The sequence below is a fragment of the Mus pahari genome, chromosome 23 (assembly GCF_900095145.1).
Source record: "Mus pahari chromosome 23, PAHARI_EIJ_v1.1, whole genome shotgun sequence".
Lineage (NCBI taxonomy): Eukaryota > Metazoa > Chordata > Mammalia > Rodentia > Muridae > Mus > Mus pahari.
In genome coordinates, this window is record NC_034612.1 from 40814969 (window position 1) to 40823140 (window position 8172).

General features: G+C 46.8%; 1 protein-coding gene across 1 annotated transcript in view; it reads left to right on the forward strand.

Moving 5' to 3' along the window:
* The first annotated feature begins 7944 nt into the window (after positions 1–7944).
* Positions 7945–8172, forward strand: part of Pds5b (PDS5 cohesin associated factor B) — a 128195-nt gene continuing 127967 nt past the window's right edge. Inside the window, exon 1 of the mRNA XM_029533530.1 lies at positions 7945–8096. The gene's annotated coding sequence lies outside the window, so the exon portion shown is untranslated. The remainder of the gene's footprint in view (positions 8097–8172) is intronic.

The window sequence follows — 8172 nt, forward strand, 5'->3', positions numbered from 1 at the left end:
CAGGGCTACACAGAGAAACCCTGTCTCAACAAACAAAAACAAAACGAAATCATTATTTTATTTTACGTGAGTGTTTATACATACATACATATATATATATATATATATATATATATATATATATATATATATTCTCTTAAGAGTGTTGTGTAAAAGAGAGAAAACCCATTTCCTTCATGAAAAGCAGTGTCCTCACCCTGGTTCTTTCCAGCCCCTATTTCTACCCTTCTCTGGGAAGAATCTGGTGGAGTGTTCTAGAATGTAACACCAAATCTATTGTCTATTCTGCACATTGCTCCAGCACTCTCCTACATCCCATTGTCCCACAGCAGCTGGAAACATTGCTCCTTTAACATTCACCGGCTTCCCCCCCCCACACACACACACCGCTTCAGTCCCATAGTGGCTATTCCTGGGTGTCAGCTTGACTATCTGGAATGAACTATAATCCAGAATTGTTAGGCTTACCAGTGATCCTAATCTGTAGGTTGAGAGATACAAGTTTCTGACCTGGATCTTGGCATGGAGCCCTTGAGACACAGTGGCTATGAATCCCAGAAGATTAAGACAGGGAGATCTCTGAATTCAAAGTCATCTGGGACAAAGCAAGTCCCAGATCCAGGCGTGGTGGCACACACCTTTAATCTGGGCCACACCTTCTGCTGGAGACCTACATAGGGACATTGGAAGAAGGATGATTCGCTCTCTCTTCTTCACCTGTTTGCCTTGTGGGACTGAGCAACTGCTAAATCTTGGATTTCCAATCACAGCTGCTTCTGACCATTGTTGGGGACTTGAATTACAGACTGTAATTCATCAATAAATTCCCTTTCTATATAGAGACTACCCATAAGTTCTGTGACTCTAGAAAACCCTGACTAATACAAGTACTAAGAATTGAACCTAGCCGAGCGTGGTAGCGCACGCCTTTAATCCCAGCACTCGGGAGGCAGAGACAGGCGGATTTCTGAGTTCGAGACCAGCCTGGTCTACAGAGTGAGCTCCAGGACAGCCAGGGCTATACAGAGAAACCCCGTCTCGGGAAAAAAAGAAAAGAAAAAAAGAATTGAACCTAGGGGGCTGGAGAGATGGCTCAGCGGTTAAAAACACTGACTACTCTGCCAGAGGTCCTGAGTTCAATTCCCAGCAACCACATGGTGGCTCACAACCATCTGTAATGGGATCCAATGCACTCTTCTAGTGTATGTCTGAAGACAGCTGTAGTGCACTCATATAAGTAAAAAAAAAAAAATCTTAAAAAAAAAAAAAAAAAAAGAATTGAACCTAGGACCTCAAGTATGGCAGATAAGCCTTCTACCATTGAGCCAAACTCCCACTGACATCTTGAAACATAAGATTTTCTTTCTTTCTTTCTTTCTTTCTTTCTTTCTTTCTTTCTTTCTTTCTTTCTTTCTTTCTTTCTTTCTCTTCTTCTTCTTCTTCTTCTTCTTCTCTCTCTCTCTCTCTCTCTCTCTTGGTTTTTCGAGACAGGGTTTCTCTGTGCAGTCCTGGCTGTCCTGGAACTCACTCTGTAGACCAGGCTGGCCTTGAACACAGAAATCCACCTGCCTCTGCCTCCCAAGTGCTGGGTTTAAAGGCGTGCGCCACCACCGCCCGGCAAAGCGTATGCTTTTCATATAAAAGTGCATTACTGCCTCCTTCAGTTTATGCTTACTGTAGCACACCAGAACCTGATCGTATGCCCTGAATATGAACATCCTCTTAAACGAGATTCTGGCGCAATTGTCAGAGGTCACATACGTGGTGGCTACTCTTGGTAGTCAACTTGACTATCTGGAATGAGTTACAATTCGGAAGTGGAGGACATACCTGTGAGAGATTTTCTGTTTGGTCTGAAGTGGGAGAATCCATTTCTAGTTCTGACCTTTGAGATAAGAAGATGCACACGGGCGTTGGTGAGATGGCTCAGTGGGTAAGAGAACCAGACTGCTCTTCAGAAGGTCCGGAGTTCAAATCCCAGCAACCACATGGTGGCTCACAACCATCCGTAACAAGATCTGACGCCCTCTTCTGGAGTCTCTGAAGACAGCTACAGTGTACTTACATATAATAAATAAATACATTTACTCCGGACCTTCTGAAGAGCAGTCGGGTGCTCTTACCCACTGAGCCATCTCACCAGCCCAAATAAATACATCTTTAAAAAAAAATAAAAGAACACAGAAGCAGGAAGATTTTGCTCTGTGCCTGCTAGCACATCCATTCCTTCACTGGCACTGGAGCCTTCTTCTTTGGGATTCCAGCATAGATGGAAGACCAGCTGAGACACCCAGCCTTGTGGGACTGAGCAACTACTGGGTTCTTGGACTTTCTGTTCACAGCTAGCCATTGTTGGATTAGCTGGACTGCAGCCTGTAAGTCATTCCAATAAATTCCGTATATGTGTATGGACATATGCATATGTATATATGTATCCATATACATACACATGTGTATATATATAGAGAGATTCATTCTCTACATTCTGTGACTCTAGTGAACCCTGACTAACACAACATATTATTTACCATTCACAATAGATAGCAGTTTGATGTATCATTTTGTACAACCTATTATTGAGATTTTTCAGAACGACTGCAGCATATTTCACAAGTCTCAGTTGCTGTAATCTAATTCATAAATGATGGGATTTCATACCAGAGTGCTTACATATAGTGTGTCTGAAGCTATTCTAAACTTCTGTGAAGTAATGATTATAGTATCACACCAGTAAAGGAAAATGTAGAAGACAATTATTTCAGATATCCAAACATTAAATAAAATCAGTAAAGTATAAATGGCCGTAGAGACAGGAGAACCTATTAGTTTTAAGTTCAATTTATTTTCATTTTACGAAGGAGTGTGCAGCGGGCAGAAGTGAGCATCAGATCCCCTGGAACTGGAGTTAGAGGCAGTTGTGAGCCACTGCGTGGGTGTTGTGAACTGAACCCAGGTCCTCTGCAAGAGCCACCAGTGCTCTGACCCATCTGTCAACCCCACCTCACTGTTTGCTTTGCCTGCGTGTATGCCTCTGTACCACATGCATGCAGTGTTCAAGGAGGCTCCAAGAGGATGTCAGATCCCCTGGAACTGGAGTTACTGATGACTGTGAGGCACCATGTGGGTGCTGGAACTGCAACCCAACGAGAGTAACAAGTGCTATTAACCACTGAGCCAACGTCCCAGTCCTGGCTTTTGTTTTTCTTTAGATCGTTCTGTATTCTTGACTACTTTAACTTCAGTTATATTTTTATACTTCTTTTTTTTTTGTCCTTGTATCTTAAGACAGAGTTTGTCTGTGTAACAGCCCTGGCTGTTCTGGAACTCATCTGTAGAGTAGGCTGGCCTTGAACTCACAGAGCTCCTCCTGCCTCTATCAACCATGCGCTGGGATTGAAGGCCTGCGTCACCCCTGCTCGGCTATAATTTTTGTATTATGGGCTGCAAAGGTACACACAATCTGTAGATATTTCCAGATGATTTTTTTTTTGCATTCTCCCACTCTCTGAAATTCAGACCCACTTCTCCTGGACTAAAGATAATACGTGTGGTATCCTTGCATAGTCTACTGGGACTTTAAATCCTGTTGCAGACTGTCAGGGATCATTTGTGTGGCCTTTGGGACATGCCTTGAGTTAGGCTACTGTCCTCACTTCCCCATGAGCTGCCAAGCCTGCTTTGTGATGTTTAGTAAATGCTTTGCTGCTGTTGGGAAACCATTTAGAGCATGTATAGGCTGCGTTCAAAGTGCTGTAAGTCAGTGGGCTCTATTTAGGACTCTTCAGATTGGGTATTTGCAATTCTGAGCGCTTCCAACTTCCCAGTCTCTTTCACCTTAACTTTGGACCCTGTGAGAAATAGCTACATACCCAAAATAGGAGTGATGTGGTTGGCAGAATAATGTCTCCCAAGGAGATTCATGTAGAACCTTTTAATACGTAAGGGGGCATTAAGGTTTAAAATTGAATAAAGTCTGGTAATTAACTGATCTTAAAGGAGACAGATTATTCTGCATTACCTGCCTGGGCGCTGAGTAGTCATAGCGACCGAAAAGTGGATGGTGGGGTGGGGGTGGGGGGCGGGCAGAAGGGAGCTGGAGAGAGCCAGGAGACAACCTATGAAAGATGCTGTGGTGTTGACTGAAGACAGAGGAGGAGAGACCAAGAAAGAAAGTCAAGTCCAAAGGGCAGGAAAGGCATCTGTGTAGCCCCTCTCCTTCCGCAACTCTTCAGAAAGGACCACAGCCTTACTGACTCTGCAGTCTTAGCTCAGACAGACAGCTGTCAGTCTCTGAGCTGCAGCTGAGCAGATAACTGGTGTCGTTGTGTGCACAAAAGCTAATTTACTACGGCAGCAAACAAAGGACAGATGGGGATTGTAGTGTGCTTTTCCTGACCAAAGAAAGTTGTAACCATATCTTTATAAGACATATGTGTGTGTGTGTGTGTGTGTGTATTTATACCACTCCTTCTTCCAGGATTTAGAAAATACACCTGAGTTTTGGAATGGTTCTAATTCCCAATTATCTGAGATTATATCCCATCCAATTATTTTTTATTTTTTAATATTTATTTATTTACTATATGTAAGTACACTGTAGCTGTCTTCAGACACTCCAGAAGAGGGTATCAGATCTTGTTATGGATGATTATGAGCCACCATGTAGTTGCTGGGATTTGAACTCTGGACCTTTGGAAGAGCAGCCGGGTGCTCTTACCCACTGAGCCATCTCTCCAGCCCCCTATCCCATCCAATTATTTTATCCTGAGGAACTTCACATTGGCAACTGTGAGATCCTCAAATATAAAGAGTACTTTTGTTGGGCTGGAGGGGTAGCTTAGAGGTTAAGAGCACTTACTGCTCCTGTGGAGGACCTGGGCTTGGTTCCTGGCTCACAGCTGCCTGTCACTCCAACTCCAGGGGTTCTTTTTTTTTTTTTTTTTTTTTTTTTTGGTTTTTCGAGACAGGGTTTCTCTGTGTAGCGCTGGCTGTCCTGGAACTCACTCTGTAGACCAGGCTGGCCTCGAACTCAGAAATCCGCCTGCCTCTGCCTCCCGAGTGCTGGGATTAAAGGCCTGCACCACCAGGCACGGCTCAACTCCAGGGGTTCTGACACTGTCCTTCTGACCTCCAGCCTGGAGTCCTAAGATGGCATAACTGGGAACTGGTGGAGACCAGGAGGAGAACTATCATAGGAGGAAATAGGCCACAGGGGCCAGGCCCTGGAAGTGTAAACCTGTTCACGAGGTATGTCTTGGGATGGAGAGATGGTTCAGCTGTTAAAGAATAGGCTCACAACCCAAAATATAAGAGATATGTCTTTTAGGCTGCTCTCTGGTTACCAGGAAGTAGTGGGCATTACCATGACGGTCTGCTTTGCCCAGGGTTGGGAAGATTACAGTCAACTAACCGTAGATGGAAACCTTAGAACCCATGAACCAAAACAATCCACTCGTTCTTCTTAAGTATTTTGGCACGGCTATGAAAATTGATTGACGCATGCATGGTAAAGTTGGCAATACTCCAGCAAATGATTGATGATTCTAAACTGTCAAGACTGCACCCCCAACAGAATTATGTACTGAGCAGGCATTCTGTGCTCAGCGCCTATTGTATCATATTAAACAGTGGGGATCATGGCAGTGTGGAGTTCATACATTCTTGCCCTCATTCTGTGGCTCCTAAGACACTTACATGTATCTTCAGGCGTTTCAGAATTGAGAGGGGAAGAAAATAACAACAAAGAACTGGAAGCTTCTTTTCTCTCTCTCTTTCTTCCTCTCTCTCTCTCTCTCTCTCTCTCTCTCTTTCTATTTTGTTTTGTTTTTGAGACGGGATCTCACTGTCGCCTTGGCTGTCCTGGGACTCACTGTGTAGACCAGGCAGACCTCAAACCTAACAGAGCTCTGCCTGCCTCTGCCTCCCAAGGGCTGAGATTAAAGGTGAGTAGCACCATGCCTGCCTAAGAAGCCAGAGCCAAAGCTTTTTCTCTTTCTTTCTTTCTTTCTTTCTTTCTTTCTTTCTTTCTTTCTTTCTTTCTTTCTTTCTTTCTTTCTTTCTTTCTTTCTTTCTTTCAAGACCTATGTAGCTCTCCTGTTCTGTCCTTGCTGGGAACATTGAAGTTGTATAGGAAAGTTCCCAAGGCTTAGTGGAGGCATACAATGGGTAGAAGCCTGTAGTACTGGCTCTGTAGAAGACAGAGTGGTCCCAGGAGCCCTGCTGAGAGAGGAAATGAATGCTAGTGTCTGACAGTGCTTGCTCAGCTAGGGTTTAAGGCTCTTCTTCCCCAGCACTAAGACTGTGACTTATAAACCTGCATTGCCTATCTTTCATTTCAAATATCCTACCATAAGCTCCCGATCCACTCATTTGTTCATTGTTGACACAAACATTCCTAGTGCCAAAGGCATAATAGCAGGGAGACCTCTGCTCACTGCAGGGATGGACAGCATCAAAGAGCAAAAGGCGGCCAAGACCTGTCAGCTCTGACAGGGACCTGGGGGTGAAGAGAAACCTCCATCTTAGCCTGCCCAGCCCACAGCTGCAGCCGTGAGGGCAGAAGTGGCAAGGGAGGAGAAACCTCGTTTTCTGGACGGCATCCTGGTGGCCTTCCAGTCGTTTCCTCACCCCGTTAAGGGGGTGTTCTTGAGCAGTGGGATGAACACTAGATCTCTAGGTCCACCAACTGGTAGGGGCGCCAGGTAGACATTAATCGTCTTCCATTTACACAGCACATACACTGTGCTGCACCACAGGGTTTAAAACATCACACAAGAGGTGGAATACACCTTTAATCCCAGCACTTGGGAGGCAGAGGCAGAGAGGCAGAGGCAGGTGGGTCTCTGTGAGTTCCAGACCCAGACAGAGCTACATAGTGAGACCCTATCTAACAAAACACAACAAACCAACAAAAAAAGCCCAGAGTGGTGGCACATACCTTTAATCCTAGCACTGGGAAGGCAGTGGCTGGAGAATAGAGTCTAGCCTGGATTCTATAGTGATTTCTAGGCCAGTCAGGGCTGCATAGTGAAAGCCTATTCTCAAATAAAATAATACACATTTATTTTTTATTTTATGTATATGACTACACTATAGCTATACAGATGGCTGTGAGCTTTCATGTGGTTGTTGGGGAATTGAACTTAGGACCTCTGCTCACTCCAGTTGGCCCCTGCTCGCTCCAGAAAGAGGGTGTCAGATCTCATTAAGGATGGTTGTGATCCACCATGTGGTTGCTGGGGTTTGAACTCAGGACCTTCGGAAGAGCAGTCGGTGCTCTAACCCGCTGAACCATCTCACCGGCCCCCTCCTTTTTTTTTTTTTTTTAAAAAAAAAAAAAAAAAAAAAAAAAAGGCCGGACGAAGGGCACATGCCGGTACTAAGGAGGCAGAACAGAAGCAGAGGCAGGCAGATCTCTGAACTCGAGGGCAGCCTGGTCTCCATGGTAAGATCAAGGCTAGCCTGGTGTACACAGTGAGCTCCACAGGCCAGCTAGGGCGCCAAAGTGAGACCTCATCCAAAAAAGGAAATTTAAAAAAAAAAAAAAAAAAGCCAAAGCCGGCGGCGTTCAGCCATCTATAGATTTCCCGCCAAAGCCGGGGAGGCTGAGTCCTTGCACTGACAGCTGCCCATCACTCTGCTGCCAAGGAGACAAGGGGCGGCCGCGCCAGCAGGGCGGAGCCTGCGCGTGCGCGCCCCCCTCCCCGGGTGCGTGTGTGTCGGAGGGGGGCGAAGCGGGGGGGCAGGGGGCGGAGCCCGGCGCGCGGGCCGAGGAGCGCGTGCGCACGCGCCCGAGCGAGGAGCCGTGCGGCCGGCAGGGGGCGCTGAGCACCCACGCGGCGCTCTGCCTGCCCCCCGGGCGCCGTCCGCCGCGGTTCGATTGGAGCAGCCGCGGAGCTGCTCTTGGCGCCATTTTGAAGCGGAGAGGCGGAGGAACGGCCTGGACTGGCTGCGGAAGGGGAGGGGGGGGCGGGAGGAGGCGATTGGATGCGGCGGCGGCGGCGGTGGCGGCGGCGGCGGCGAGGGCGAGGGCGGCGAGGGCGGCGGATCCCCGAGATCGGCGGAGCGCGAGGCGTGTAGGAGCCGGGCGGCCGGAGGTAGGAGCGACTCGGGTAACGGAAAGGGAGCGCCTCGGCGCCCCACGCTCCATGTTTTTTTTTTTTTTTTTTTTTT